We start from the raw sequence: 11,320 nt of genomic DNA, 5'->3' as shown, positions 1-11,320 counted from the left end.
CTATAGAAAGACCAGCTGACTGAAGGACAGTATGGCAGGTCATATGTTATATTATAGAAAGACCAGCTGACTGAAGACAGTATGGCAGGTCATATGTTATTTATAGAAAGACCAGCTGACTGAAGGACAGTATGGCAGGTCATATGTTATTTTATAGGAGTAGAAAGACCAGCTGACTGAAGGACAGTATGGCAGGTCATATATTATATTATAGAAAGACCAATGACTGAAGACAGTATGGCAGTTCATATGTTATTTTGTAGAAAGACCAGCTGACTGAAGGACAGTTATGGCAGGTCATATGTTATTTTATAGAAAAGACCAGCTGACTGAAGGACAGTATGGCAGGTCATATGTTATTTATAGGAGTAGAAAAGACCAGCTGACTGAAGACAGTATGGCAGGTCATATGTTATTTTATAGAAAGACCAGCTGACTGAAGGACAGTATAGCGGGTCATATGTTATTTTATAAGTAGAAAGACCAGCTGACTGAAGACAGTATGGCAGGTCATATGTTGGCTTTATAGGAGTAGAAAGACCAGCTGACTGAAGGACAGTATGGCAGGTCATATGTTATTTTATAGGAGTAGAAAGACCAGCTGACTGAAGACAGTATGGCAGGTCATATGTTATTTTATAGAAAGACCAGCTGACTGAAGGACAGTATGGCAGGTCATATGTTATTTTATAGGAAAAAGACCAGCTGACTGAAGACAGTATGGCAGGTCATATGTTATTCTATAGAAAGAAAAGACCAGCTGACTGAAGACAGTATGGCAGGTCATATGTTATTTTATGAAAGACCAGCTGACTGAAGGACAGTATGGCAGGTCATATGGTATGGACAGGTCATATGTTATTTTATTTTATAGAAAGTAGATTTGGTTGACCAATAACAGTCTTCAAATACCGTCTAGCTCAACCTACAGAGTTGTGTATGGGAACATAAACACACAGACGTACCTCTTTCTCTGTGTCTTCGTACTCCTTGACTCTCTCTCCCACGGCCACAATGTTGGTTTCCAGATCTGAAGACATCCTCACTAGCCAGGTCAGAGAGGCCGTCAGCTACAGGACAGAGAGACAGAAGACAGAGAGACAGAGACACAGAAAGACAGGGGCAGAGAGAAGGAGGCAGAGACAGAGAGACAGAAAGACAGAGACACAGAGGAGAGGCAGAGACAGAGACAGGGGGCAGACAGAGAAGGAGAGCAGAGCAGAGACAGAAAGACAGGGGGCAGACAAGGAGGCAGAGACAGAGAGAGACAGAAAGACAGGGGCAGAGAGGAGGAGGCAGAGACAGAGAGACAGAAAGAGACAGAGGCACAGAGAGACAGGAAGACAGAGATGGAGAGAGACAGAAAGACAGGGGCAGAGAGAGAAGAAGGAGAAGGCAGAGACAGAGAGACAGAAAGACAGAACAGAGAGAAGAAGGAGGCAGAGACAGAGAGACAGAAAGACAGAGACAGAGATGGAGGCAGACAGAGAGAGACAGAAAGACAGAGACAGAGAGAAGGAGGGCAGAGACAGAGAGACAGAAAAGGAGGCAGAGACAGAGAGAGACAGAAAGACAGAGACAGAGAGAAGGAGAGAAGAGACAGAGAGATCGAGACAGAGACAGAGAAGATGGAGGCAGAGACAGAGAGAGACAAGAAAGACAGGGGCAGAGAAGGAGAGGCAGAGACGAGACAGAAAGACAGAGACAAGAGAAGGAGGCAGAGACAGAGACAGAGACAGAAAGACAAGGGGCAGAGAGAAGGAGGAGAGAGCAGAGACAGAGACAGAAAGACAGAGACAGAGAGAAGGAGACAGAGACAGAGACAGAGAGACAGAGAAAGACAGGGGCAGAGAAGGAGAGGCAGAACAGAGACAGAAAGACAAATGAAGAGAAGGAGGCAGAGACAGAGACAGAGAGAGACAGAAAGACAGGGACAGAGAGAAGGAGAGGCAGAGACAGAGAGACAGAAAAGACAGAGGAGGCAGAGAGAAGGAGGGGCAGACAGAGACAAGAAAGACAGGGGCAGAGAAAGGAGAGGCAGAGACAGTAGTGGTCACTGACTAATTGGACACACTCCCACTGTGAGAAAACCCTTTCTGTACATACAGCCTTTCAGGGCGGCAGGGTAGCCTGGTGGTTAGAGGAGTAGAGGTGGCAGGAGTAGCCTAGTAGTTCAGGGGAATGTAGAGGCGGCAGGGTAGCCTAGTGGTTAAATTAGAGGCGGCAAGGAGTAGCTAGTGATACAGTGTGGGTGGCAGGGTAGCCCTAGTGGTTAGAGGTTAAATGACAGGGTAGCCTAGTGGTTAGAGGAATGAGCTGACAAGGTAACCTAGTGGTTCGAAGGTAGAGGCGACAAGTTAGCCTAGTGGTTAGAAGGATTAAGCGGCAAGGTAGCCCTAGATGGTTAGAGTGTAGAGGTGGCGAGGGTAGCCTAGTGGTTAGAGGAGTAGAGCTGACAGGGTAGCCTAGTGGTTAGAATTAAGTGGCAGGGTAGCCCTAGTGGTTAGAGTGTAAATTGGCAAGAATTTAGCCTAGTGGTTAGAGTGTAAGCTGACAGGATAGCCTAGTGGTTAGAGTGTAGAGGCGGCAGGGTAGCCTAGTGGTTAGAGCGTTGGACTAGTAACCGGGAAGGTTGCAAGTTCGAACTCCGAGCTGACAAGGTACAAATCTGTCATTCTGCCCTGAACAGGCAGTTAACCCACTGTTCCTAGGCCGTCATTGAAAATAAGAATATGTTCTTAACTGACTTGCCTGGTTAAATAAAGGAAAAATTAAATACTTTTTTTTACATTTGTATCAGATTTTGCTTCAAGGACTGCATTGAATGCAACCCGTTTATGTCAAGTGTGTTTCGTGCTCACTTCATTGGGAGGCTGAATATAAGGACTGGACATGCAGATAAATGAAAGAGATGAATGATTTCTGCTGGGCTCTCAGGACTGACTGGGTTAAACAACCTGGGCTCTCTCGGGACTGACTGGGTTAAACAACCTGGGCTCTCAGGACTGGCCAGGGTTAAACAACCTGGGCTCTCCAGGACTGACTGGGTTAAGCAACCTGGGCTCTCAGGACTGACAGGGTTAAACCTGGGCTCTCAGGACAGCAGGGTTAAACAACCTGGGCTCTCAGGACTGACAGGGTTAAACAACCTGGGCTCTCAGGACTGACAGGGTTAAACTTAACCTGGGCTCTCAGGACTGACAGGGTTAAATAACCTGGGCTCTGACAGGGTTAAACAACCTGGGCTCTCAGGACTGACAGGGTTAAACAACCTGGGCTCTCAGGACTGACAGGGTTAAACAACCTGGGCTCTCAGGACTGACTGGGTTAAACAACCTGGGCTCTCAGGACTGACAGGGTTAAACAACCTGGGCTCTCAGGACTGACTGGGTTAAACAACCTGGGCTCTCAGGACTGACTGGGTTAAACAACCTGGGCTCTCAGGACTGACAGGGTTAAACAACCTGGGCTCTCAGGACTGACAGGGTTAAACAACCTGGGCTCTCAGGACTGACAGGGTTAAACAACCTGGGCTCTCAGGACTGACAGGGTTAAACAACCTGGGCTCTCAGGACTGACATGGGATTAAACAACCTGGGCTCTCAGGACTGACAGGGTTAAACAACCTGGGCTCTCAGGACTGACAGGGTTAAACAACCTGGGCTCTCAGGACTGACAGGGTTAAACAACCTGGGCTCTCAGGACTGACAGGGTTAAACAACCTGGGCTCTCAGGACTGACAGGGTTAAACAACCTGGGCTCTCAGGACTGACAGGGTTAAACAACCTGGGCTCTCAGGACTGACAGGGTTAAACAACCTGGGCTCTCAGGACTGACAGGGTTAAACAACCTGGGCTCTCAGGACTGACAGGGTTAAACAACCTGGGCTCTCAGGACTGACAGGGTTAAACAACCTGGGCTCTCAGGACTGACAGGGTTAAACAACCTGGGCTCTCAGGACTGACAGGGTTAAACAACCTGGGCTCTCAGGACTGACAGGGTTAAACAACCTGGGCTCTCAGGACTGACAGGGTTAAACAACCTGGGCTCTCAGGACTGACTGGGTTAAACAACCTGGGCTCTCAGGACTGACAGGGTTAAACAACCTGGGCTCTCAGGACTGACAGGGTTAAACAACCTGGGCTCTCAGGACTGACAGGGTTAAACAACCTGGGCTCTCAGGACTGACAGGGTTAAACAACCTGGGCTCAGGACTGACAGGTTAAACAACCTGGGCTCTCAGGACTGACAGGGTTAAACAACCTGGGCTCTCAGGACTGACAGGGTTAAACAACCTGGGCTCTCAGGACTGACAGGGTTAAACAACCTGGGCTCTCAGGACTGACAGGGTTAAACAACCTGGGCTCTCAGGACTGACAGGGTTAAACAACCTGGGCTCTCAGGACTGACTGGGTTAAACAACCTGGGCTCTCAGGACTGACTGGGTTAAACAACCTGGGCTCTCAGGACTGACAGGGTTAAACAACCTGGGCTCTCAGGACTGACAGGGTTAAACAACCTGGGCTCTCAGGACTGACAGGGTTAAACAACCTGGGCTCTCAGGACTGACAGGGTTAAACAACCTGGGCTCTCAGGACTGACAGGGTTAAACAACCTGGGCTCTCAGGACTGACAGGGTTAAACAACCTGGGCTCTCAGGACTGACAGGGTTAAACAACCTGGGCTCTCAGGACTGACAGGGTTAAACAACCTGGGCTCTCAGGACTGACAGGGTTAAACAACCTGGGCTCTCAGGACTGACAGGGTTAAACAACCTGGGCTCTCAGGACTGACAGGGTTAAACAACCTGGGCTCTCAGGACTGACAGGGTTAAACAACCTGGGCTCTCAGGACTGACAGGGTTAAACAACCTGGGCTCTCAGGACTGACAGGGTTAAACAACCTGGGCTCTCAGGACTGACAGGGTTAAACAACCTGGGCTCTCAGGACTGACAGGGTTAAACAACCTGGGCTCTCAGGACTGACAGGGTTAAACAACCTGGGCTCTCAGGACTGACAGGGTTAAACAACCTGGGCTCTCAGGACTGACAGGGTTAAACAACCTGGGCTCTCAGGACTGACATGGGTTAAACAACCTGGGCTCTCAGGACTGACAGGGTTAAACAACCTGGGCTCTCAGGACTGACAGGGTTAAACAACCTGGGCTCTCAGGACTGACAGGGTTAAACAACCTGGGCTCTCAGGACTGACAGGGTTAAACAACCTGGGCTCTCAGGACTGACAGGGTTAAACAACCTGGGCTCTCAGGACTGACAGGGTTAAACAACCTGGGCTCTCAGGACTGACAGGGTTAAACAACCTGGGCTCTCAGGACTGACAGGGTTAAACAACCTGCCTCAGGACTGACAGGGTTAAACAACCTGGGCTCTCAGGACTGACAGGGTTAAACAACCTGGGCTCTCAGGACTGACAGGGTTAAACAACCTGGGCTCTCAGGACTGACAGGGTTAAACAACCTGGGCTCTCAGGACTGACAGGGTTAAACAACCTGGGCTCTCAGGACTGACAGGGTTAAACAACCTGGGCTCTCAGGACTGACAGGGTTAAACAACCTGGGCTCTCAGGACTGACAGGGTTAAACAACCTGGGCTCTCAGGACTGACAGGGTTAAACAACCTGGGCTCTCAGGACTGACAGGGTTAAACAACCTGGGCTCTCAGGACTGACAGGGTTAAACAACCTGGGCTCTCAGGACTGACAGGGTTAAACAACCTGGGCTCTCAGGACTGACAGGGTTAAACAACCTGGGCTCTCAGGACTGACAGGGTTAAACAACCTGGGCTCTCAGGACTGACAGGGTTAAACAACCTGGGCTCTCAGGACTGACAGGGTTAAACAACCTGGGCTCTCAGGACTGACAGGGTTAAACAACCTGGGCTCTCAGGACTGACAGGGTTAAACAACCTGGGCTCTCAGGACTGACAGGGTTAAACAACCTGGGCTCTCAGGACTGACAGGAGTTAAACAACCTGGGCTCTCAGGACTGACAGGGTTAAACAACCTGGGCTCTCAGGACTGACAGGGTTAAACAACCTGGGCTCTCAGGACTGACAGGGTTAACAACCTGGGCTCTCAGGACTGATGGGGATTAAGCAACCTGGGCTCTCAGGACTGATAGGGTTCCAAGGGTTAAACAACCTGGGCTCTCAGGACTGACAGGGTTAAACAACCTGGGCTCTCCAGGACTGACAACCTGGGCTCTCAGGACTGACAGGGTTAAACAACCTGGGCTCTCAGGACTGACAGGGTTAAACAACCTGGGCTCTCCAGGACTGACAGGGTTAAACAACCTGGGCTCTCAGGACTGACAGGGTTAAACAACCTGGGCTCTCAGGACTGACGGGGTTAAACAACCTGGGCTCTCAGGACTGACAGGGTTAAACAACCTGGGCTCTCAGGACTGACAGGTTAAACAACCTGGGCTCTCAGGACTGACAGGGTTAAACAACCTGGGCTCTCAGGACTGACAGGGTTAAACAGCCTGGGCTCTCCAGGACTGACAGGGTTAAACAACCTGAGCTCTCAGGACTGACGGGTTAAACAACCTGGGCTCTGGACTGACAGGGTTAAACAACCTGGGCTCTCAGGACTGACAGGGTTAAACAACCTGGGCTCTCAGGACTGACAGGGTTAAACAACCTGGGCTCTCAGGACCGACCAGGGTTAAACAACCTGGGCTCTCAGGACTGACAGGGTTAAACAACCTGGGCTCTCAGGGACTGACAGGGTTAAACAACCTGGGCTCTCAGGACTGACAGGGTTAAACAACCTGGGCTCTCAGGACTGACAGGGTTAAACAACCTGGGCTCTCAGGACTGACAGGGTTAAACAACCTGGGCTCTCAGGACTGACAGGGTTAAACAACCTGGGCTCTCAGGACAGGTGGGCTCAGGACTGAGGGTTAAACAACCTGGGCTCTCAGGACTGACAGGGCTCAGGACTGACAGGGTTAAACAACCTGGGCTCTCAGGACTGACAGGGTTAAACAACCTGGGCTCTCAGGACTGACAGGGTTAAACAACCTGGGCTCTCAGGACTGACAGGGTTAAACAACCTGGGCTCTCAGGACTGACAGGACTGACTGGGTTAAACAACCTGGGCTCTCAGGACTGACAGGGTTAAACAACCTGGGCTCTCAGGACTGACAGGGTTAAACAACCTGGGCTCTCAGGACTGACAGGCTTAAACAACCTGGGCTCTCAGGACTGACAGGGTTAAACAACCTGGGCTCTCAGGACTGACAGGGTTAAACAACCTGGGCTCTCAGGACTGACAGGGTTAAGGGGCTTTAACAACCTGGGCTCTCAGGACTGACAGGGTTAAACAACCTGGGCTCTCAGTGAGTTAAACAACCTGGGCTCTCAGGACTGACTGGGTTAAACAACCTGGGCTCTCAGGACTGACTTTAAACAACATGGAGGACCATCTTTAACTTGAAGATCCTCATTCATCACTGCCTGTTTTTGGGGAGGGAGGGAGGGGGTACCCAATGAATCGGCTGTGAAACTAAACCGTTTTTTAAAAAATGAAACCACACACACACACACACACACACACACACACACACACACACACACACACACACACACACACACACACACACACACAGCACACACACACAAACACACACACACACACAAACACCAGACACACACACACACACACGGTACTGACCTGTAGTGCATATGAGATGGACAGGCCCATGATCCCAGGGCTGAGGCTCTCTCTGGCCATCACAGCAAACAGAGCAGCAACATTACGATACAGTTCCCTACAAACTCCAGACGCACCGCCAGCCACCTACAACACAGAGATATTAGAAACATTACGGTACAGTTCCCTACAAACTCCAGACGCACCGCCAGCCACCTACAACACAGAGATATTAGAAACATTACGGTACAGTTCCCTACAAACTCCAGACGCACCGCCAGCCACCTACAACACAGAGATATTAGAAACATCACGGTACAGTTCCCTACAAACTCCAGACGCACCGCCAGCCACCTACAACACAGAGATATTAGAAACATTACGGTACAGTTCCCTACAAACTCCAGACGCACCCGCCAGCCACCTACAACACAGAGAGATATTAGAGACATTACGGTACAGTTCCCTCCAGACGCACCGCCAGCCACCTACAACACACAGATATTAGAGACATTACGGTACAGTTCCTCCAGACGCACCGCCAGCCACCTACAACACACAGAGATATTAGAGACATTACGGTACCGTTCCCTCAAACTCCAGACGCACCGCCCAGCCACCTACAACACAGAGATATTAGAGACATCACGGTACAGTTCCCTACAAACTCCAGACGCACCGCCAGCCACCTACAACACAGAGATATTAGAGACATTACGGCATGACGGTTCCCTCCCAACTCCACGCTCCGCCAGCCACCTACAACACAGAGATATTAGAGACACATGGCACAGTTCCCTACAAACTCCAGACGCACCGCCAGCCACCTACAACACACAGAGATATTAGAAACATTACGGCTGGTTCCCTCCAGACGCACCGCCAGCCACCTACAACACAGAGATATTAGAGACATTACGGTACAGTTCCTACAAAACTCCAGACGCACCGCCAGCCACCTACAACACAGAGATATTAGAGACATTACGGCACAGTTCCCTACAAACAGACGCACCGCCAGCCACCTACAACACACAGAGATATTAGAGACATTACGGCACAGTTCCCTACAAACCTGTGACGCAGGTGAATGTTAATAGTACCTGCTATAAATGTTGACCAGGTCTCATTAGTTTGGATTTTGCTTTTAAAATATTTTATATCTCAACATGACTTATTGATTCAACCAATAAAGGTGCGCGCAGTGGTGACCGCGCTCCTCACCGGTTGGCTACGATGCTGGGGTAGTATGTTTTCTGGTTGTGGTCAACTCACCGTCACTTTCCCTGATGAAGCGTTCCTGCTCCCAAAGGCTCGGATGACGCTGGCGCCCAGCAACGCCTCTGAAGTGTGTGTAGACCGGGAGCGACTGACCGACTCAGACGCTCAACTGACGAGACGACGCCACGTAGAAACGCCTGTGGGGAGGGATGACACCTGAGGGATTTGATGGCAGGATTAGATGGAGGATGACACGGAGGGACGAGAAACGCTGGAGGATGACACGGAGGGATGGGGAGGGATGACATGGGAGGGATGACACAGAGGGACGGAGGACGTGATGGAGGGATGTGGGATGACACGGAGGGATGACACCTGGGATGTGACATGGAGGGATGAGATGGGAGGGATGACATGGAGGGACGATACATGGAGGATTGACACAGATGGATGAGATGGAGGGATGACATGGAGGATGACACTTGAGGGGATAATGGAGGGATGATGTGATGGAGGGATGAGATGGACGACGATGTGACACCTGAGGGATGACACGGAGGGATGACACGGAGGGGATGACATGGAGGATGAGGGAGTGGACGACACCTGAGGGAGGATGACATGGAGGGATGACATGGAGGGATGACATGGAGGGATGGAGGGACGATTACGGAGGATGACATGGAGGGATGACACGGAGGATGACACGGAGGGATGACACCTGAGTGGATGACACAGAGGGATGACACAGATCTATTGATGGAGGGATGATACCTGAGTGGATGAGATGGAGGGATGATGGAGGGATGACATGGAGGGATGTGATGGAGGATGACACGGAGGGATGACATGGAGGGATGACATGGAGATGACACGGAGGACGGACATGGAGGGATGACACGGAGGATGACACTTGAGGATGAGGATGGAGGGATGATGAGGATGTGATGGAGGGATGACATGAGGATGTGATGAGGGATGACACGCATGGACATTGACGGAGGGATGACATGAAGGGGATGACAAGTCAGGGATTGAGATGGAGGGATGGAGGGGACGAGATGGAGGTTGACATGGAGGATGTGATGGAGGGATGACACTTGAGGATGACATGGAGGACGTGATGGAGGGATGACCCGAAGGCACGATGGAGGGATGGAGGGACGACACCTGAGGACGTGGATGAGAGGAAACAGATTACGGAGGATGATGGAGGATGAACGGAGAGATGACAGGAGTGATGACACGGCAGGATGACACGGAGGGATGACACTTTGAGGATGACACGGAGGGATGACACGGAGGGATGACACGGAGGATGTGATGGAGGATGACACGGAGGGATGTGATGGTGGATGACACGGAGGGATGTGATGGAGGATGACACGTAGGGATGTGAGGAATGGAGGGATGACATGGAGGGCACGTGATGGAGGGATGACACTGGAGGGATGACACTGGAGGGATGACACAGAGGATGAGATGGAGGGATGACACGGAGGGATGAGATGGAGGGATGATATGGAGGGATGACATGGAGGGATGATATGGAGGGATGACATGGAGGGATGACATGGAGGGATGACACGGAGGGATGACACGGAGGGATGTGATGGAGGGATGACACGGAGGGATGACACGGAGGGATGACACGGAGGGATGACACGGAGGGATGACACGGAGGGATGACACGGAGGGATGACACGGAGGGATGACACGGAGGGATGTGATGGAGGGATGTGATGGAGGGATGTGATGGAGGGATGACATGGAGGGATGACATGGAGGGATGACACGGAGGGATGACACGGAGGGATGACATGGAGGGATGACACGGAGGGATGTGATGGAGGGATGACACGGAGGGATGTGATGGAGGGATGATATGGAGGGATGACATGGAGGGATGACATGGAGGGATGACATGGAGGGATGTGATGGAGGGATGACACGGAGGGATGACATGGAGGGATGAGATGGAGGGATGACATGGAGGGATGTGATGGAGGGATGACATGGAGGGATGATGATGGAGGGATGACATGGAGGGATGTGATGGAGGGATGACATGGAGGGATGATGATGGAGGGATGATATGGAGGGATGACACGGAGGGATGACATGGAGGGATGACATGGAGGGATGACATGGAGGGATGTGATGGAGGGATGACAGGGAGGGATGTGATGGAGGGATGACATGGAGGGATGACATGGAGGGATGACATGGAGGGATGACATGGAGGGATGATATGGAGGGATGACATGGAGGGATGATATGGAGGGATGACATGGAGGGATGTGATGGAGGGATGATATGGAGGGATGACATGGAGGGATGACATGGAGGGATGATATGGAGGGATGACATGGAGGGATGATATGGAGGGATGACATGGAGGGATGTGCATGGAGGATGTATGGAG

The 11,320-nt window shown here is 51.2% G+C and overlaps 1 long non-coding RNA gene and 1 pseudogene across 4 annotated transcripts; both read right to left on the bottom strand.

Moving 5' to 3' along the window:
• Positions 1-965: 965 nt before the first annotated feature.
• On the bottom strand, positions 966-9,092 carry LOC127926789 (multidrug resistance-associated protein 1-like; annotated as a pseudogene).
• Positions 3,235-7,421, bottom strand: LOC127926788 (uncharacterized). Of its 4 annotated transcripts, none has more exons than XR_008125089.1 (3): positions 4,392-5,069; positions 3,947-4,170; positions 3,235-3,400 (listed from the first exon to the last, which is right to left on the bottom strand). It is a non-coding gene; the product is annotated as an uncharacterized LOC127926788 (long non-coding RNA). The 4 variants fall into 4 exon arrangements; XR_008125091.1 differs by having other exon boundaries at positions 3,235-3,368; XR_008125090.1 differs by lacking the exon at positions 3,235-3,400 and adding an exon at positions 7,375-7,421 and having other exon boundaries at positions 3,608-4,170; positions 4,392-4,551.
• Positions 9,093-11,320: the final 2,228 nt, after the last annotated feature.

This window comes from Oncorhynchus keta, unplaced genomic scaffold, assembly GCF_023373465.1.
Source record: "Oncorhynchus keta strain PuntledgeMale-10-30-2019 unplaced genomic scaffold, Oket_V2 Un_contig_8321_pilon_pilon, whole genome shotgun sequence".
In the NCBI taxonomy this organism is placed as follows: Eukaryota; Metazoa; Chordata; class Actinopteri; order Salmoniformes; family Salmonidae; genus Oncorhynchus; species Oncorhynchus keta.
The sequence above is the reverse complement of the archived record's forward strand: the minus strand, read 5'-3'. Positions and strand labels throughout refer to the sequence as shown.